Source organism: Colius striatus, chromosome 8 (genome assembly GCF_028858725.1).
Source record: "Colius striatus isolate bColStr4 chromosome 8, bColStr4.1.hap1, whole genome shotgun sequence".
Taxonomy (NCBI): Eukaryota; Metazoa; Chordata; class Aves; order Coliiformes; family Coliidae; genus Colius; species Colius striatus.
In genome coordinates this window covers 4,248,865-4,271,432 of record NC_084766.1, presented here as the reverse complement: position 1 = coordinate 4,271,432, position 22,568 = coordinate 4,248,865, and the positions used below count along the sequence as shown (strand labels likewise).

At 36.0% G+C, this 22,568-nt stretch overlaps 1 protein-coding gene across 4 annotated transcripts in view; it reads left to right on the top strand.

Moving 5' to 3' along the window:
- Window positions 1-22,568, top strand: part of KCNMA1 (potassium calcium-activated channel subfamily M alpha 1) — a 445,131-nt gene that overhangs the window by 82,163 nt on the left and 340,400 nt on the right. The window lies entirely within an intron of this gene.

The following is a 22,568-nucleotide window of genomic DNA, read 5'->3' as shown; positions in this document are numbered from 1 at the left end:
CTCACTTTGCAATCGACATGTGTCCACGTACACAGAAGTTATTTGAATTCTGATCTTAGCAGAGTAATTCCAGTTATGTCCCTTGCCAGAGACAAATTACTCAACGTTGAGATGAGTTACTGTGCTTGCCAGCAGTTCACTTCCCCCCCCATACCTAAAGACACCATTTGAGACTTCTGATCTAAATTGCATCCTTAATAGCTTGTCACACTTGCTATAAATATATCTCCTTAAAAGCCAGCTAATATAATAATTTTAATTAGGAAATAGTTTTAGTATGATTGCACTCCCTTGTTCTATTAATTGCTCATCACTGGCAGAACTGACTCCATTTTTCCATAGTCCTTAATCCTATCACTTTCTGGTTTTCCCTTTCCCTTCCATCTACATCAGTAACCTTCTCAGAAGTTACAGGCAAATGAAAGTAATGAAAAGTCTTGCCCTGTTGGCTGAATAGATTTTCTTTTCTGACAGCTTAAGTTGTAGCAGTGGATTTTCAATGGCTGATTTCTTTCTTCCTTACTTCCTACTCCTTTATCATTCTCTCCTGTGTTCTCAGTTTTGGTTACAAAATGGATAGGCAAAGTAAACTTTCTCCCCTTGCCTCAAACCTGTGTATTACACTCCATGTGAGCTTGTTTCTCGTCCCTTGGTCATGCCAGTAGAAGCTGTAGAATGGGCTGCTATTCACCCACAGTTTTAAGAACTCTGCCTAAAGCATAATGGCTTATTTGTACAATATCTTTTGTTCACAGTGTACTGTTGCCTTGTGTATTGTCCAACTATGTCCAAACAAAATATATCATCTAAATGGATGGCTTTCTGCCGGGAAATCTGTGGATGTCTCAGTAGTGGCAGGAGACAGTAGAGTTATCAGGCCTTTTCTTTCTGTGCCTAACAGGTACACACCTCTTAAATATATATATCAGAATCTGCATCTACACAGATACTTTATATTGACTTGTGTGCATGAAGTGTCACATTTCTGCTCTGAGATGGGGGTGCAGAATGGACCACAAGAAAATACCCTTCTGTGTGAGTTCTTGACAGTTGATATTGTTGACAAAAATAGTCTAAGCTTGTCAATATGACAATCAGCAAGAAAGAGAAGAGTCAGCATTCTATATTCTGTCCTGAAAGTACATACGGGTTTGTCTTTAGTATTTAGGAAGGGTTTAGTTTCTCCTTCAAGATTCTGATCCTCTTGATGTTTCCAGAGGCAGTCCTTGTATTGGAATATTTGTCCTTCTGCTCTGCTTACTTGAATTTGTTTCAAATTAAGGTAATTAATGCTAGTAAATTATGTATTTGTGGATGTCGGAGGGGATGTGTGTGAGGAATGAAAGTGACCCAATTCTGGAAAGGGAGAATCTGAAAATAACCTTAAGACTTTTAGAAGGAAAAGTTCAGTCCATTTTTATAGAGATGAATGAATGTTTGTGCTCCAGCAGTATTTCTCACAGGATACCTACAGTTCAGATTTTAGAGCTCTGTTTGCATCTTGCAGAAGGGTGGTTTGCTAGCTGTGTGTTTTCTTTAATGGTTATAGAAGACAAATTTCAACATACAAAAAAGAAGCTTACACAGAAGGGTGAAGGGCAGAAAGCATTGGGTTCTGGTGTGTATTTGGAAAAAGTTAATGCCATCAGATCACTTTTGCTGCGTAGTTTCTGCTGAGAACTGCTAAAGGAGCTCATTGCCTTAACTGTGTTCCAGAGGATCTTCCCTCTGAATGGGACATGGGACAAAATTCATGCAAGAGGATGAAAGCTTAGTTTCTTATTCTGCTATTAGAAAAAAGACCAAAGTGCTAAAGACCTGGCTATAGAGATTTTCAAAGATAAGGATGGAGGCTTGCTTGTTTTACCTGCAAGAAGCTGAATTTTTGGAACAGCTTATTGTTGGTTTATCTTAAAATGATGTCAACATTAAATTCTGCATTTACTGAGTTAAACTAGTTTCTGGTAGTTCCATAAAACTCTTCCCAAATGACTTTAAAACTCTTCAAGCCATTGAGAAAAGAGGTAAAAATGAATGTTACTCTAGAATGAGCAAGTTGGCTTATACTGAGAAGCATTTTCCCTGGGAGAATGCTGGTATCTTGAAATATGCAACCTGCCTGTTTGACTGAAACATGTTTACAGTATTTTCTGCTTGTTTGATTTTCCTACTTGCTAGAGCTTGCAGACTGGGCATACTTTAAAAGTCTATGCAGTTTGAGAGAGAACTATGTTTGAAATAGTCCCTGTTGCTTAGTATCTCAGAAGCAAGAAAGTATTCTTTTTCCCTAAACATCTTTCTCTATTGCTTATACAACTTCAGTGGCTATTCTCGTTACAGTTGTGTAAAGTCACATTTATGAAGAAGTGTAGATTCATACCATAACAGAGGCCTTTCTAATGCCCTAAATAAATAGAATTTATCAGATATTCGAGCAAGTAATTGATACTGGAAACAATGCTTTCAATTTGCTCCTACCAATAGTTATCTGATAACGACTCCCTAGAACAAGTTGATTTGCATATACTGTAGACTGTGGGAATGGCAGGAGTGCAGGAGAGTTTTTATATCCCTGATGTGACATGTAAACTTGCATAAAACTCTTCATCTGCTTGTAACAGTAGACTATTCTTTGGAAGTCTTCATAGAATGATTTTGGTAAGTTTAATAAAGATGTTAATTACCACCAATAGGTCTCTTGATGTAGATTTATCTCCTTGGGTGGTTTGGGGTTTGGTGGAGTTTTTTTTGGTGAAATTTAAGTCACAGATAAGCTTTATCTGGATTTCTACTAAGTGAAGGCTTTATGTTCCCATTCTCTCCTTGACAGGCAGTTAAAGATAAGATTGATGAGAAAGATACTGACTGGCTGGCAGTAAGGTTGTTAGGATTGCTGTGCTTGCCATAAGCAAGAATTGAGAAAGGAATACAGTTCACCCACTGATTCACTGTGGCCATATGTGGACATGGCTAAATGAACCTTAAAAAAGAAAAGGTACTGGTAGTTGATGTTGTTCCTGATGAGTTGGAAAATAGTGAAGACAATGTGTATAATGTGTAGATTAAGATTAGTTTTCTTTTCCTTGTGTTTTTAAATCCCTTTGCTGTGTAACAAGAACTAGAATGAAGAGTGTTTATGAAATCTTGAAATGCAGGGAAGTTTCTGAAAGCTAGATCCTTGCCAGAAGGGGACAAATATCGATCAGTCAACATATGTTATTTTGTGGTTACTTTAAGTTCATATACTACAGAAAGGAAAGAAAAATATCTTAGGCTTGACCTAAGAATCAAACCCCACATTCTCATTTTGTTACCAGTAACTATATCTTGTCCATCCTAAAATATATAGGCAATGCTAGTGGCTTCTTCTATTTCATCATCTTTTAACACATGGTTTTAATTGAGTGCTTCACAACAGGAGATAAAGGTCCATGTACAAGTGACCCAACACCTGAATAGCATCTTAACCTCTCATGGCAATCACATTGTGCATCTCCACTCTGTGGTTTCTGTCACTTTGTGATGTTCCTTTAGGAAGGAACTGCGTTCCTGACAGTGGGTGATGATCCCAGTCAGTAGCTGGGCAGTCTGCCAATGGCTGTTCCTGTTCAGGTATTTCCAGGTGTTATCAACATAAACCCCTCTCTGCAAGTCCTTTGGGAGACACTGCCAAGATATTTTGATTGCCCTGCTGTTTTTCCTTATCTCATTTCCTTTCCTGATGCTCTGTTTTTCCCTTCTGCCTCTGTACCATAATGATGACAGTGTGATGTTTTGTGAAGGGTTATTTTGGGAGGATCTATGCAGGAGCAAGTCAGTGGCCATTCATGCTGGGACAGATCTCCAAAATGACGCAGAGACAAAGAACTGAAGTGTCGTCTTGTTCAGCAAGTCTGTGATTTACCACTGAATCAATACTAAAAGAATTGCTTTCCTTTGATATTAGTAACCTTAAAAAGTGCTTGGTAAACCTCTCTTTTGCTTAAGGGAAGCCTTCATATATGAAAAGTACTTTGTCATTTCCAAAGTATTATTTGAAGTCAGTTCCCTTTCCTTAAAATGATTCCCTTTTTGGATCAAGATGCTCACAGCATATAACGTTAATCACTGATTTTCAGGGTGTATGTTACAAGTTTGTTTCACAAAGTACTGTGTTAACTGCAACAAATAGCAGTTACTTTTTTTCATCACTTCTGCATTTTTAAATGTTCAAAGAGAAGTGAAATGAAGCCATAATGAAATGCTTTGGGTTTTTTTTTTTTGCTAGTGGAAAATTAAAGGAACTTAAGAAACAGAAGTCTAAAATTGTTTGATTAAAAAACAACTAATAGGCAACTGGAAAGAATTGTTATGGTCCCTAAAGAGTTGATGAATCTAAACTTGCAGTAGTTGTGATTTGTAGGGATATTAAGACAACAGAAAGGAGATAATGAGAAAAAAGAAAGCCTGGGAAAACAGAGCTAGTTTTAGGAAGGGCAATATCTCACTTTCAGCATTCTCCAAACTAAACTTACCAGATAGCATCACTATTTAGTGATGAGTTTGGCATAAACATTCTTCATCTCTGCCATATCCTAGAATTTGGTTTCCAATATGGTCACTTCATGGGCCGCGTGAGAAGTAATCAAGAGACCCAAAGTAACTTATCCATGGACATTTTACTTTCAAAAGATTTGAGAATTCTGTATATTAATACACTCATCAATTCTGAGAGGTGCAGGTTTTGTTCTTTTCCAAGCTGGTTAAAAGCCTTCCTGCTAGATAGGGTTACTCCTCACAGCCTCCTGCTTGGGCTCCTGTGGGGCAAAAAGAATAGATTGTATCATCTTTTTTTTTTGATATACTGAATGGCAGAATTCCAAGTCAGGTTTGTCTTTGATCTCTCTCAGTCTCTGGGCATCTTCTTTCATGTAGTTTTCATCTGAAATTTTGTGCCTAATGGCACGTGGGCCAAGTAGGTGAGAAAAAGCTGAACTTGATGGTTTAAGGTTTCTGCTGTGAGGACTTCTCAGTACTTATCTTCAACACCTTGCCATCTTTGATATGACTAAGCTTTTTGAACAAGATTGTTTTCATATACTTTTCAGTTTGGTAATGAAAGTGATTTCTGAACACCAAGGGTAACCTCGATTCCATATGTTTTGTATGATTGTCCTCCTTAAAATCACAATGACTATGTGAGTTCCTTTGGAGATATTAAACATTACCAGTCATTAAGTGGTACTGCCTGAAAATGTCCACTGTTGCTGGACAATGCTTTACCCTTCTGGTGGCTGTAAATGGCTCAGCATGAAGAAAAGATGTGAATGTGTACATAAATAGAGAGACTGAGATCTAAGAAATGGTTTTAGAAACATGAGCTATTATAAAGAGACAGCATTTCAATTCCTGCATGGAGGTTCCTTGAAATACATCTCTTTTTATATGCAAAGTGACAATACTGTGGTAATGTAAATGACAATTATGAACGAAACAATACTTATTTACAGCAGAATTAATCTCAAATATTGTTCCATTTAGAGAGACTCCGGAGGGAGCTCTTCTGTTCCTCCATCAACTACAATGGCAAAATTGCTTTCATTGCTTCCTTTAACTCTCATAAAACCTGTACAATTGTATACCTCTGTGCTTACTGACTTGAAAAGTAATTTTTAAAATCAGTGTAGTGTTATTATTGTTTCTTAATTAGATACAGCTAATCTGTGTAAGAAATGATGCATATCATGCTAATATTGATACGATACGATATGAAACCCTGTTAAACCTACCATTACTGAGGATTTATTGCTTGCATTTCCCCCTTTCTGTGGTAATAAGTTATGCCTAATATTAATTTAGTTCTCATGCAGTGAGTTCTCAGTTCCATGTGCATTTTTACTGTGAGCTGAAGAAATCAAAGCACTTCCTTTCCTTCCTTGTACGTAGTCAATGCAATTATTACAATGCAAAAACCTCACAAATAGACAGGAGACAAGGTGTTTATGATTCCACAGGCAGCCATGGCGTTGGCAAGTAGTTCTGAGACATCCATCAAGGTATTCAACTCATTGCAAAGTGAGGAGTGCTTCCCGCCATTCCATATTGGTCTACAGATGCTGGCAACACACAAAACAATTGCTGTGAGAAGCTCAAATACGTGTGATCCTGAACAACTTTCAGTTTGGTCCTTGCAACCATTTGACCCTCAGATTTTCTGTGGCTGAAGGCAAATCCTAATTAATTTTTTTTTATTATTAAAAAAATCCTCATCTGGTAATTTTCTGCCATGTTTGGTTCAACAAAACCCAATTTGTTCCAAGACTTCTGCAGGGAGCTGGCTGTTTTAGCTGAAGTTGACTGGATAAAATGTGCATGCACATTAGATCAGGAGGTCAACGTATTCATCCAGTTGTAGTATTGATTCTCAATTAACTTTCTGCAAAAGATCTTGTACTAGAGCTCTGATCAGCAAGTGAAGCTACTTGCTTAGCAGGTAAACAGTAGAACACAGAAGCAGTCCATCTGTGACTAAGAATTACCTACAAATAGAATATATGAGCGGTGAATGAACTAAGAACCACACAAAATATAACCAGTCTGTGGATGCCTCTGTGTGGTCAGTGGAAAGGCAAGATTCCACTCCTGTTCTTGCTTCTTTGCAAGGAGGACATGAGTTTTGCAGGAGGCTGTTTTCATGTAATTCATAGATGAAGTGTTCAGACTGAGGGGACGTGAGAGAGAGAAAGCACCAGGATTGTGGGTATTTTCCATTTGAGGTGTGTCTTCAACATTTGAGTCTTTAAAAATTTGCATTTCCCTATCTTGCACCCTAAGTTGTCTCTGCTGGATGTTTGCCACTTTGGATTTGATCCTCTGGAGCTTGCTAGTCAAATCACCAGGTGCCTCTAATTGGACTAGACAGTGCCACTTAGCCCTTTTCTAAGGGAGTGATTCTGGCTGCCATTTCAGAATATAGTTTAAATATTTCTATATTTGGTTTGGATGAAAGCTATGAGTTACCTGCAGAATGGAAGAGTCTTTGATCCTGTCTTCCTTAAAATATTTATATGGAAGAAAAAAAAAGGATTTTAGAGCTTCTGAATCACAGAAGCCAAGATCTCAGTGGGATGCCAATTAAACCTCTTCTGACTCGCTTTCCTGTTTGCCACTTGCCCTTGTTTATGTGGCCAATACAGACACACATGCTGCTTGGTGAATAAGCACTGTTATTTTATTTATTGTGGAACATATATAATTTATGATGTATTTCGAAGTATCAGGGTAAAGTGACCAGAAATTAACTTAACCATACAACTTGTGATTGCATTGTTCAACCCCAATGCATTCTCAGTGAAGCTAGTAACAGTTTCTTGTGCAGCTTTTGATATGTAAAATTAACCTACAGTTCTAGGTTAATGCCTATGGTTAGAAATTCAGTTGTGCATTTCATATATCACTCTATAAGCTTGCATAGTGCTTCAGGGGTTTATAAAGCTCAATTATGTTTCTATACAATTAACAGCTATGGTGCACATTTAGTCTGCATATATGTTCTTTATGGAGTAGCCAAGAATAAACTTTTCCATCTCTGTCATCCTCCAAAAATGTAGGAAACTTACTTTCTGTATTTTGATTTTCTAACAGTCTGTTGACTGGTTTTAGAAGACTAATTTCTCCCCAGTCACTAAGATAACTGTTTAATCTTGGTCCCGGGATCACACTGTCAAAGTCTGCCATGATATCCACGTGAATATTCTAACTTTTGCCTTTTTACTTCTGTTTCTGTAGACTGCTGTTTATTTATGCTTCAGACAAATACCTTGATTTCTCTTTAGTAAATGACTACAAGTACAAGTTGGTGGTCTTTTAATCTTGCTTCTTAAGTAATTATTTCAACCAATTGAACATTTTTCTCTGAAGGTCCTTTCCTTTCTCTTTTGTCCCCGTGTAGGAAACACCTAAGAGAGGTGAAGTATCTGCAATTTAAGAGGAAAAATGATTAGCAATTTTCCAAGGTGCTTGAATTCTTTTTTTCAGAAAGAATATGCTCAGCTATTTCAATTTCTGGAAAACTAGGCAATTTAAGGTATTACAGAGTGAAAACTCCAAAACTTTAGAGTACCTCTTGTAATGGTTTAGAACATCTTGTCTAGTAATTGCTTTTGTGGCATTGTAGCAACAGAACTCTATAACTGACCAAGTCTATAACCTCTGAAATAATCCAGAGTTAATTCTACTGTCTTCACAAGAGACTCTTAGTGTACAAAGTGTCATTTACATAGTGTCACTTTTACTTGACAATAACTGTACCTTTTAAGATCGGTCTTCGGTGCTGTTCCAGTAGAAATGGCTGTGAAAAGTCCTACAGCTGGGAAACCAAGTCCTGTGTTACTGCTATAAATGGTGACAGTCCTGAAACTGGAAGGCTCCTTTGAGTTTTGTTGTGAAAAAGACATATTCTTGAATTGTGTGAGCTGATATGTTAACACACATAGAGAAAAAATTCTAATGAAGATAGTGTGGTTGATAGGATTTAAATGTGTTACAAGTTAAAGCAGAGCTTATATTGAATCCTTCCCTGGTAATTCTTTTGAAAATCTGAAAAGACCTTGTTTGAAGAGATTCTATTGTTAATTAGACATCTTGAAATAAGGACTTTCTTTTATTCTAGTGGAGAGCCAGCTTATGTTAGAAAACTAAGAAGGGAAATAAACCCTAAATGCAAAGGCTGATAAAGGATCTTGTGAAAGAGTTGTTACAATACTCCACTTGTCTAATATTCTACACTTTGCATAGGACTTCTGATCCAAAATTGAGAGTTTTCTGTTGGTTTTTTGTGGATTATTGAGAGAAATGCATGCCATATTGATACATTTGAGGAGAGCAATTGACAAAAGCAAATTACTCTAAATCAAATATGAGTCTGAGAGAACACGTGGTGCATGAAGTTGGGTGTGAATTGTTTTTAAGGCTGCCGTTTTTTTTTTGGTGGGGCACTCCATTGAAACACCTTTCAGAGGATTTTGTTTAGAAATAACTTCAGGAAGTGTTTCATAACCAGCCAAATTTGAAAAGCAAATAGATGTTCAACAAAGCTCTTATTTTGCAATGGATGACATGACCCATATATAGCACTGTGTGATTTGTCTGCAGTTGTACTGTTTATTTAAAGATTCAATAAATGTTCATTAAGTAGCCCTTGTGAAATAAGAGTTTTGCATGTTGCATTTCTGAGTTGAATGGTAATTTCCATGTATCTGAACGATGTCTAACAACAATGAAACTTTACGTATCTGCTGTGTTCTGTAAAATAAGTTGCACTTCTAGTGAAAGGGATATAATAGTCTATTTTATACCCAATGATCTTTTTTTGATCACTAGAGGGAAATGAAAGTATTAGCAAGAATATGGGCAAAGTTCATCATAAAAGATGATACTATGTAGTAACTGTCCATGAAAGGAAAGTTGGGGTGTTTTTTTGCTTAATTTCCTTCAAATGTTTATGGAGAAAATCCTAAAACACTTACTGACAGATCTTACTCATTGCAAGTCCTCCTGATAGAAAGCTCTGACTATGAAGATGTGGGAATTTACCCCCGTGCTATACAGTTGGGACAAATACTCAGCATCCTTATTTTTTTTCATGAGGAGAATGCTAGTAAATAGAAACTTATATTTTTATTCTTATTCAGAACTCCCTATTTGCTGTGAAGTTCATCTTGTGTCTGTTGGGCTTAAGTTGACTTGTTCTAAGCCAATCATGCAGAGTTAAAACAAAAATCAAAGTGCACATTTCTGATTTATTTGCTGAAGTGATGTTTCTTTGAGTTGAAGCCACAGAAGAATGAAAACTGAATGGCAAGAGAAAAACAGAATTGCATGAATGAAATTACATGGCTTGACCTAGTTTTCATAGACTGTAGAGGCTTGAATGACTGAGATAACAGCCTTTAAAAAAATAGATTCAAATGTGTAGCTTTTCTTTGATTTTTAAATTGTTTTTTTTTAAAGATATCAAAGGCAGTAATCAAATCATGTTGTTGAGTTTATTAGGTGTTGAGGATATAGCTTAGTTATTTTTACAGCTAGATTTAAGAGTGATATATGTCTATTGGTTAACACTTTGCACTCATTTGATATTACCGAGGAAGAATGAAATTATCATTTCATTGTGTAGCTAGACTGAAATGGACAGAATTCCAAAAGGACAAAGTGGAGGAGTGCAAGAAAAAAACCCACAACAACAACCCCCAAACATTTAATGCAGTAATTCCTTGTAATTAATATTATGAGACTGTTTTAAGAATTACTGAGGCTAGAAGGTTTATAGACACGTTGGAACTTTACCCACTTGACTTATAAAGACATTGAGCTGCTGCTGTATGTGCCTATTCTTTATTTCTTCTACAGTTTTACAGGCATTACTCCTAATTTTCACTGCCATTACCACACACATAGTAGTGTTCTAGAAAACACATATTATAGGAATTTATACTTGTATAACTCAAAAACTGGGACATAGATTTGGCAAATAATTGGATAGTCTTCTTGGAAGACTGTTGAAAGAACAAAGACAACATAAGATCTAATAATTTCCATTATGATAGCACTCAAATCTCATTAAGTGAACCTTTTACATTAGGGGGTATTAAACAGATTTTTTATAAGGCTGCACATGACCACTGAGCACTTGAGCCAGGAAAAACTGTTGGATCATTAGACTTTTGTGTGGGAATTGATATTTTAAATGTTTTCCCTGTATATGCATTTGCATGGATGTCATGTGTTAGACATCTGAACATTCTGACGTGGCTTTTTAGTTGAATCTTCCCAAAAAACCCCAAACTAGCAAGTGCTGTAGTAATAGCCCAGTTAAGAAAAAGTCATTCCAGCTTTCCACTGTATGTTTGCCCATAAGCAATATAAAGAAGGAAAAGCTGACATAGATGACAAAAGATGACACAGACTAGTGAAATGAGAATGTTTGGGTGCAAATTGTCAGCTGTGATAATTTTCTTCTCTGAGAGGATTTATGCTTTCTGAGATTCTCACTTGTTTGCCTTGTGTTTTTAAAACTCTTAAGTTCTTAAGGCACTTCTATATAATAATATACTTCTGCATTGCCTCAGCTTTCATGGATCATGCTGGGAGGTCCCAAACATGGTACATTTAACGTTTGATACGTTTTCAATTTAGGAAGGCAAATCAAATACTGTCTGCTGTGTAGTGTAGGAAATCTATCTTGCCTATGTCAACTGAAATTCTAATTAGAATTTATTTGTCTGTATTTTCTTTGGCTCCTTGTCCTAATCTCTGGATTTTATTTCTGTGCTGGTCATGGTGGTTGTTTTTTATATAAGCATCAGGAATATGTTATCTTAACACCCTTCATTTATTTTTGAGGATGCAGTGTTAGTAAAAGCACTGAGGCTAAGTACCCACCCCCTGTACTAGAGGACAAAAATGAACATTTAAAGAATCAAATGATACTCTCCTTTTTTTTTCCCCTTTCATATTGATCCATAGATTTTCCTAATGAATTATAATTTATGTCCTGAAATGTGACTGAATGTGATTCTTAGGTTTCAGCTGTGTTTCCATCAAACAACGCTTTCCTGGAAGTGCCATGGAAAGAACTAAAACCCTACCTTGCCTAAAGCTGTTTCAGGGGAATTTCCTATAGAATAGAGCAGCTTTATAGACTTTTGTGGCATTTAAAATAAAATCTGCAGTTGGTGAGTTTGTAGGGAATACTTTGTGCATCTCATAGTTAAGAAACAATTGCAGCTGCTTTTTGATGTGTCTCCAAACATATAGGAATTCACTTACGAAAGAAAAGATTGAAACATGGTTAATTAGTATTAGCCAAGATTTCCCAGTTCTGTTCTTTTCAATCTCCTAACCTCTCACATTTCTGAACTGTAGAGCATCTTAAAGCAATTGGGTAGTTTTTGCTTCTGGAACCCAGCACTGAAACCCTAAAGTCGGTGTCATTAAGAAGTGTCTGAACCTTTTTATTTTGCATTATTCCTTGTTTGTAAAGCAGAAATAATGCTTATTTGAGAGGAACCTCAGATTTTTCTTGTATGACCAAAGTAAAGTATTTGATTGGAGGTAGTAACCCTGCCAAGAGAATGCTTGGGTGTACATTTCTGTACATTTCTTGCCTACATGTATTATTTGTGGAAAATTGTAGGTAAAGGCTGTATTTTGGTTCATCTTTCCCTCAGGGATTTCCATCTTGTGCATTTTCATGTTATGTAATGTTAACAGCTCTCATTTTTTCATCGTGAGAATTGCCATAGAGACATCTTTTTACCTTCTGGTGCTGTGTGGATGCATCAGAATTTAGTCTTTCACTTAAAATAAAAACGTGTGTTTCTAGTCTTTTTGATTCTGAGTTTTCGAGAAGCAAATCACAGAACACGTTAAAAAAGAATGAGCTGAGATGTGCAAGAACATATGGAAGATAATCTTCAGGATATCCCAAGCAGTTTGAATATGCAGGGCCAAGTGTGTTAATACCTCATCTCTCATATTCCTGCATGTATATAAGGAAGATGTTATTCTCACATAATATATCTAGTGTTTTTTTTCTTGACAGGACCAGGCTTTGGAGTTGAGAAAGCATTGTACCTGTTTTTTTGGCTTTAAACTCTCATCATGTTTGTGTTCTAATTCTTGTAAGGGAATTTCATTTTCAATTAACTTGTTTGTACAAAACCCCAGGATAATAGTATTCATTAATTTCTTCTAGTAAATGTAATTAAAATGCAACACAGGAGTTTATAATGTGCACTAAAATACCTTTTGTGTCCAAGACTGTACTATTGTGACTTAGCCCTTAAAATAAGAACCAGTTGTGCTGCACATCATTGCGCAGCATTAGCTGTACAGACCTTTTATTATTGCATCAGAACTCAGAGTGTTCTGAAAATAGGAAATATAAATTGCATTAAACTGCACCCATACATGGAATGACAGCAGTGTTTGCTGAATATTGTCCTTTTCTGTCACTCACAATTTTCCCCTATGAAGGAGCAAATTTTGGTTTTGGAAAGTTCAAATGTCAGAATATTGAAGGGACAAATGGGGAGAGATGGGATTTAAGTGATTCCCCCCCTCCCATACCCAAATCTCAGTGAAGACAGCTGAAATGTTGAATTATTACAGTTTGACATAAAAATAGCTCAGGTTGCTAGGCAATGATAAAGATTTGTTCTATAGGAAACCAGATTTGTGTTGCCCAAGATCTAAAATTGTATGCCTTTCGTGTGTGTGTGTTTATTTTTATGTATATAAGTGCCTGTGTATATATACATATATTTGCTGAATTCACAAATAAGTATGAACTTGAAAGTTCACATATACTAGGGATGGGCTTTTTTGCTTTCTTTAGATTTCATGTGTGAGTGTACCAAAGATTTATTTGTTCCAAGTCTTTTTTTGTTGGCATGTCTGGAGTGCCTCACTTTTCCTAATTATTGTTTCTCATTTTCTGTTTCTTGTTCTCTATTTGGCTTTTAGATCCTGTCATTAGTTATGCAAAAAAAAGCCTCCTTCCTAAAAAAAAGCAAAACAAAAACCAAAAAAGGGAGACATTTCACTTAAATTTGGGAATGCAACAGTTATGGGTTATGTCACAGCTAAAACATTATGTAAGAACATAAAATCTTACTGTAGGGTTTCAGTGGAAATAAATAAGTATTTGAATTAGACCATCAGGATTTTTCTCCTTGGATATAATTTTCAGTTTCATTATTTTTCTTCTTGATTTCACACCCATTTGTTTTTATAATTGGTCTTGGATGAGCCACTATTTTGTAATGATCATGGATTTAATAGAATTCAGTGCTCTCAGTCTCCTTTCACTTCTTTTTAAAGGCAGCTGAAGAAGCATTGCTTTCAGTTCACGGTGTTCAAATTGTTCAGAGAACAGCTACATCTTTAGCTTTTATTTCAGCCAACCTCTTAGGCTATCCCACAATGCTCTGTCTTCGTGTCAGATGGTCCTTAAAGCCAGCCAGGTCTGAATTAACAAGAGTAGCAATACTTGCTGTTCCTAGAAGGAATCAGAATCTCAGCTTGAATTGGTACATTCAGTTGTGGAACAGCATGATTTATTCAGTGTTTATTTGTCCATCTGCAGATAAATGTGCTGCTGGTATTCTCTTGAAGATTTTTAAAAGTGTACAGCCCCACCTCAAACCAAAATACTCAACAGACACAATAAATTTGTAAAAGGGTTTCTGTAAAGGAGAAAACCAGACCTATTTTTCTTTGCATACTGAATAAGCCAGGAGCGTATAACTTTAGCTTGACAATGGCAAGGATAAGAGCTAAAATAGGGGGAGTGTTTTAGACTTCATAGAAGGAAAGCATAACAATGGATGAGGAGTGTGGCAAACATATCACAAATGGGTGGAATACATATTCATCAGCCTATTTGAACAGGATACTAGAGCTTCAGTTTCATCTGCTGCTACAAAGAAGCAGTATCAGAGCGTGAAATTAGCAGTCAAGTAATACACATGCCATAGCCAAAAGCAAAACAATTAGCTGCACGGATCCACGGAGTTTATCTACCAATTCCATTGCTTTTTCGACTCCAAACTTGATGGGTTTTCACTCACTGGGCAGCAAAGGCAATAAACCAAATTCATTTGCTGAAAAAGAGGTATTGTAGCCTGCAGCAGCAACTCAGCCTTGTAACTTTAGTGGGCAATATGATGCATGTAACAACTGTAGTGAATGGTAAACATGTGGTATTTGTGTACTGCAGACTAAAACCACTAACTTGTGTTAAAATCCGTTGGAACTTGTACTCCAACATGGATCTTCATTTGTGTGTGCATGTGGTGCTGTGTTTGAGACCAAAGCTCGTGAGCGCTGTCTTGTGGTCTTCAGTTACTCGGTGTCAACTGCATTTAGGTCAGGATTGGAGTTTGCTGCCTTTTAGATGTAAGGAAAAGAGTAATTTATGATCATTTACACCGTGAGCTACAAATATAATTTTCTTATGCATTGTTGGATTTTATAATGTACGAAAAATTGGACTGCATCTGGTGGTTTTTTCACATTCTGCATTTGTGCCTCCTGTTAAAATTAAATCAGTAGCAAATTCCAATGATGACTAAAGAAAATGCTTAGTTTTGATGGTAGAAACACTGTTATGCAGTAGTGCTTACAAACTGATGGCCAGTGGCATAAAAATTGCCTGACAAATCATTGCATTGCATGAGTGTTGTATATTCAGTAAGGAAATCCTAAGGCTTTTGGCACTTTTCTGGGCAGTCATTTTGCTAGACTGTAAAAAGGTGCATAGCATGCACTGTATCTCAGTTAAACATTTGTGGTTTAAAGATAGCCCCTGTTTGTGGTCTGTTTGTTTTCTCTTGTGGGCAGTTATGGAGTAGCATCCACTGTTCTGTGAGAGCAAGCACACATGGAAGAAGAGTCTTAAGCACAAGCTTTCCAATCCTTATGAAGGGGGTTTTAATTCTGGGAATTTAACCTATAATCAGGGGTGGAAACATACTCCAATGGAGAAGATTTTCATTTGACATATCATTATCACAGTAGCAGCCAACTGTCTCTCAATTAAAGATGATTATACACTTTCTGTTTCAGCCATTCTCAGAGAAGGGTAATTAGAATATTTTCTCTAATGTTTGTCTAAGAATACTTTTTAAAAAGGGTATGTCAAGAATGGCAAGTGTAAAAACCAAGAGTATCAGATTCAGTGCCTGTCTTTCACTTATCTTCTTAAAGTAATGAGATGTAGATATTTGCATTCTGTATATTTTTTACTCCAGGCTTAACAATAAGATAAAGACAATAAAACCAGGAACATGTACAGGCTAGATTTTGTTCATAGGCTTTAAGTCTCCATATTTCTTTAGCTCTTCTTGCTTCTACCTGTAAGCTAGCTTAATACAAGGGTAATACTCCTTGACATATTCCTTGTCTGTAACTTGTTTGATACCAACCCTGGATGTATGTGTTGTGATGGGTGACTGTAATCCTTTTTAGCTTTACTGATTCCAAGCATTAAACTTTTAAATGAGAGTTTGTTTACCCTGCTTTCTTGCTTTTGAATTCAGCTAGACCAAAGCAAAACATTAGTTTCAATAATCTAAGTAAATACTTCCCTTTTATAGATTAAGAACATAATTAACAGACTTGTATCAGAGATCCATATAGCCAAATAGTCTTTGACAATTAGCCAAAAATGAATGCTTGTAGAAGAATATTTAAGCAAGTCTGGTGTATAGAATCATCGCTCCTATTCTTCTCCAAACCTTCAGCTGTTTGCAACTTGAGTCATTTTTCTGAGCCTAGTACAGTTGATGTGCATTAAATGACCCCTGTTTGATTGTCTTCCATAAACTTGTTCACTTTCTTATTGAATCCAAACAAATTCATAGCACCTACAACATCTAGCTTGGTTGTTTTTTGACTAAATGGAGTACTGTGTCCAAAACCATTTAATTTTTTACAGCTATATAGATTGTTTGATACAAATCCAATAAACATGCAATGCAAAGGTCAGCAGAAAGGTAACTGGTATTATCATTTCTGAAAACAAATCTTTAACGTTGTGGAGTTCAGGTTGCTTTAAAAACTTGTATTTTGTAAGTGAGAAATAGACTCTTGCATTTCCATGTGAGAAATTCTTTGCCTTTCTCTTGTTGAGCCTGTGGAGATGGAGAAGATTTATCAGTGATATAAAACTGCTGAAGACTTTCAGATCAATATTTTCTTTACAACACAAACCAAATTCCCTAGGGTGCAATCAGACTGAGTAGGATATGACTTCCTTCCTGCCCTTGTCTACACATGCATCTATATTCAGTTATCACAGAACATCTGTTATCTAAGCAAAGACTGGACAATGGTATTGTCTGATCAATAACATCCAGCTTCTCTAATTTGGGGGATTTTGCTCATCCTATATATGAAGAACTGTTTCATATTTTGTTTATGCAACACTAAGGAATTAAGTGTTTTTCTTCTGGTAGATAAGGATTTATCAATGTATTTATCACATCCCTATAGCATACATTCACTTCCAATTCCTAGATTTCAGGTGAAGCTTCTTATGACCTTTAACATATGTTCTTTTTGCTATTAATTCTGAACATACTTTGTTAATGATCATGAAAATTGTTCTGGTAAATTTTTAAGCACTCAATTAAGTGATAGTTTGACAACTATAGCTCCATTGTATTGTAATTTGTCACAGTGGTTGGGACAATTTAAAGCTGTTAAAAAACTTATGTTTGCATATTTTACTATAAAAATGATCCTTGCTGTGGAAGTACATTCAGAAAGAAGTCAAGGTGCAGCTAATTAGAGAATTAGTCACTTTCAAGAATAGATGCACTTTGTTGGGAATTTTTTTCCCAAGTATTTCATAATAGGTCACTAAATTGCTCATAAGAGAAAAATGAAGTAGAATCACTGTCACTGCTCTATTTTAGAAGTTCCAAATAGGACAATTTCTTTTCTCCTTGGAGGAGAGAAGGCTGAAGGGTTAATATTACTTGATTTTTAGGATCTTAGCCACACACTGTTGCCTTTATGGCTTACGAATATAGATATGAAGTATAACTCAGAGGTGTGTTTTGAAAATGCTAGAAGAATATAACAGTAATCTGGGACAGAATTCCCTGCACTGTGGAAACCTCTAGTGCCTTTTTAGAGAAGGAAATTCAAACAAGTTGTTGTTTGTTGTCTGAAAAATGTATTCAATGACTCCTCTGTGTTTTTCCATATCAAGACATTCTTTACTGTCCTCTCACAGACCCTAAGATTTTTGGGGTTTGATGAAACAAAGTAGCTGTTATTAAGAGGAACAGAGATGCAAAGGAAGAAACAATCCCAAACAAGAACAACAACAAAAAACTCCAAATAAAGTCCTTTTTGTCATTGCCTTTCAAAATATTGGATGAGTGCTATTTGAGTTCAGGGAGCTTGATCTCAGCATCTGATTTTGTCTATCCTTAATTTAATCCATCAGCAAAAAAACCCTGAGGAATAGAAAAAAATATTTGAGCATAACAAAAAGACCCTTCAGGAGTCCTAATCAGCACAGTATCTGATGTTCATAGAGCTTGTTCTCCAAGGTATGTTCAGTTAAGATTTGTGAAAGTACTCAGTAGTAGATCTTTCATGAAGAACCTTTTCAGTTTTATAAACATATTTCCTATGTGACCTGATCTAGGTGAACCTGCTTCTGCAGGGGGATTGGACTAGATGATCTCTAAAGGTTCCTTCCAACCCTACCATTCTATGATCTCAGAAGTGTTGCAGCTAAATCTGAAATGAATTGCTATCAAGAGATGGGTTGAAAATTTCCATGTAGCCTTTTTTTTTTGTTAACTTAGTAGCTGTTAAAGAACTTCTTGAGTCCTGTTTGAGCTCTAGAGAAATGCTTCAAAATGCTCAAGGACATTTTTGTTTTCCATGGTTAAATATTGCTTTTCTTGGCATGTAGTAAGTATTGGGCATATTACATTTCTGCTTGCAATCCAATGGTTAGCATGCTTAACTGGTCACAGTACTGATTAATAGAAAAGCTGAATATTAGCAATACTGAGGCCTAAGGTGGGAGCTTAGTAGTCAGAAATCATAGCAGATGGGAGCAGTTACTGCTCCCAATTCAGTCTAATGTTCACCTCTTACTTTCCAGGCTACCAAAAGAATTAAACATAAACTAATTTTGTATAGTCCTCAGCTATTTTGTTGGTCTCCTTAAATTAAGAGAGGGTGTTGCTTTTGCAGGCAGCACAAGTCTCTGAAGTGTTGCAGTATTCTGTATTTAATTTGACTATTAGAGGAAATTAAATTGATATTTGGAATGCAAAGTTCTTATTCTGTCAGCTAAAAGACTGAATTTATTTTTTTCACAGACTTTATTCTTTTTCAATCCAAAGAAAGGTTACTAAAGTATATTTCATGGCATGGCAGGCAGGAATTCTGGTTGATTTCAACCACTGCATGCAGCGGTTTCTTAAACATGAACTGAAATAACAGCTCCATTTTTAACCAACAATACCTTCAGATACACTTACCCTAAAAAATAATATGAAAACAGATCCACTCATAACAAGGGTGAATTTTTCTTAGAAGCCCAGGATTAGTGTGGGGATGAAGCTACAGTCCCAGCTTTGTGCAGTTTTGCTCTATCTGGGAGCTGCCCATCTGCTCTTATTTGATTACATTCGAAGACTGAGTTTCTGGTAGCAGACACAAGGAATTAATTAAAGAATTAAATTGGTAATCTGTTTTCTAAATGGCAACTTTCCTGCAGGGATTCTTATGATGAGACTATGTCTTACAAAAACACTGCCAAAACTTAGTTAGGCTTGAATTTAGTGATTATCCTTTCTCTTTAAGAAAGAAGAGGGGGGGAAAAAAAAGAGGACATGGACTAAATTTAAAGCCCTGTGAGTACTGTATTTTCTAGCCCAATGGAAACTAATTAGAATAGGAAATTGTCAAAAGACTCAGATTATAGGCATGCATTTTATGTATACACAAAGTAACATGAGGTTATTTCAAGAAGATGACCTCAGGGACTCAGAAAAGATTTCTCAGAAGTAAGTTCAGTCCCTGTATCATTTTTTTAGCAAGGCAGAGATTTGGTTTACACACAGCACATGGAAGAAGCAGCTTATTCCATTAATTAGCCCTATAGCTTAACACACATCCCCTGATTTCAGATCTATGTTTCCTTACATGCCTTTCAATTTCCTGTACTTGCTTTTTTAAGTTGGAAAAATGAGTCAAATGACACTTCCCTGCTTTGTCTAAATAATCTGAAGGGAACTATTTCAAGGCCATTGGTATTCTATACAAGCCCTGAAGTCATTGAGATGTTTTGGTATATAAACAAAACATAGCTATTTATAGTATCATCAGTCTTAGCTGCCTGAAATATTGTATAAATGTTGATGGTGATCATAGTATGAAAACTTCTCACTTCCAGACAACGTAACTAATCAATCTCAAGTGTGAAACTGATGTGACAGAGGATTGCAAATTACTGCCTTAAGTTCTTCCCAAAATACTCCTCACTGTTAATGAAGACACTTTGTCAGACCTCAGGTTTCTCATCCAGTCTCTTACCTGTTCAACTTTCTGTCTTCCAAATGCCTCTTGGTGGTAGGTAGAGCGAAACTCCCACATGGTGTTAACTTGCTGTGTGCAAAAGCAGTTCCAATGTTACACAGCCAGTGCTTTGAGAGAAGGAACTGTGTGAAAATGAATAATTTTTAGAATTCAATGGATGCTAATGATTTTACTTGACTCCAAGGATTCGTGTAGGGATTTCTGTTGGAGGGGAAATACAATATGAAGATATTGTAATGTTTATTACTGGTCTGACAGCATCCAAATCTAAGAGGGAGCTCTAATTAGTTTTAGGGTGCTGTAATTAGACATTAAAGAATGTATCTACTTAGAACAGTTTGGTGAAGACATAGAAGCAAAAGTAAAAAGCTGATTTTTAAAACTCACTATTTTTTCTCATATAATACTATGTTCTTGCTTTGTTCATCATGCAAGAGGAAATGATGTTTTATTTCCATTCAGTATTTGCAGTAGTGTGTTCTGCTTTGCAGTGTGATGTTATAATTGGGATTTTTGTCTGTATCAAGGAAATATTCATAATGCATTTTTGTTACTAGGTAAACTTGTATATGTACATATTTGTTTACATAGGAAATAATATAAAGCTCCATAATACTAAGTTTTACTTGATAGAGACTGAATCCAACTTACAACAGAAAAGTAGCGTCTGGTTTGAACACAATAGTATGTCTTTAAGCTTATTTTGTCTCCAGATGTACTCAGTCTTCTATTTTGAGAAAAGTTAAATGAATTGAGCACATACAAAATCAGGCAGCTCGGAACAGAAAGATCTGTCCTAAGGGGTCAGAGTAAGTAGTCTGCCAGTATTGGTCCATACGTATGTTTTCTGCATCCCAAGGCTACTGTTCCTATTCATGTTAATAAAACTACAGAGTCCTCAGAATCCTAGTTTTTCTCATCCATCATACACAAAGGATTGTATTACTTGCTTAGGCAGATTTTAGTTTGTTTTAGCTGCCAAGAAGCTGAGACTTTTGAAGCTGTTGCTTACCCTGGGTGTAAAATCCTTCTGCCAAAACTGATCATACATTAACTGATGGAAACCAGGAGTGGTCAGGTGAATGGGACCATAACAAAATATGGTAGTTGTATTTGGTTAGTCAGCACTTTGAGTGTCCATTAACACTGCCAGAAGAACACACCTTGATGTAGGCATAAAGTTGTGCTCTGAAAGAATGAGTTCCTTGCTTTCCTCTTTTCCAAAGTTAAATAAAAGGTCAGATATATCACAGCCAAGTATCCAGTTCTGCTTACCTGTTCATGCTGAGGGAAGGGAATTGTACATGGTAGAGGACTAACTGAAAGACTAATGACAAGTATAAAAAAGCTTCCCTTATTCTTAAATAGGCTTTAGCATCTCATCTTTCTTTAAAAACAGAATTAGTGTGTAGTAAAATTGTTATTTGTTATCAAAAATTTTTCCCATTGCATCTATCATGCTGCAGACTTCTTTGTTCTGTTATTTTGGGTTTTTTTAAAGCTCTTCCTTTGCATTTTGAACTAAACAAACCCAAACCCCACTCAACAAACCAAACCTAAGTCCAATAGCAGATTCCATGGATGATTTAGGTCACGATTAGATATCACTGGCATATTTGGTATAATTTGTCCTTCCATTAAGTATTTTTTGGTGGTTATATGCATATGAATTGTTATATGTGTACTGGTATGGCATATGTTATCAACCTTAAGAGAATACTCAGCAGCTAGATAATGAATAATGCTTCTGATTACAAGGTGATGAACTGCTACTAGCTAGTTAACCTTATTCACTCCCTTTAACTTGGACATGGAAGTGTCTGAGTGGTTTTTTTTACATATCTGCATACCAGTATCAGAAGAAGTTTTACAATTGTACAAGCCCAGAGATGCTTAATTTGATTATTTTTAATTCATAATCATAAGTAAACTTTGCTACTACCTCCAAGTAACTTTTTCTTTGGATTGCATTTTTTTTGCCTAGAGTGGCTTATTTGCTCTGCTCATGACCAGTGGAATGAAACATAAGCCTGAAATTGTTACCTGTTTTGACTGCACCATTGTTTATCATATGAAATAATTTATCACTTGTTTAAAACACAAACTAGCAGTATTTTCATGCTAGAAACATATACAAACAGGCAAACCTGTTGTAATTTTCCCAGTGTTCACAAAAAAATGTGATGGTTGTCCTGTTTTCAGCCCTGATAGAGTGGGTAGAAATTCTTCAGTTGAACAAATACATCGTGTGAAGAACAGATCATTACTAATAGTAGAAACTTTTGGGAGGTTTTGGAGCAGGTTTTTAGTATCTTTTTCTTAATTCAAAATTGTTCTATATGTCTGTATGTATCTGTAGTAAAAAGAGATCTTTGTATGGGGTAAGCGTGAAGAGTCTTATATGTAAAATTCTGCTTACATAATTGATCACTTGTAAGCTTCTGGAATGTAAA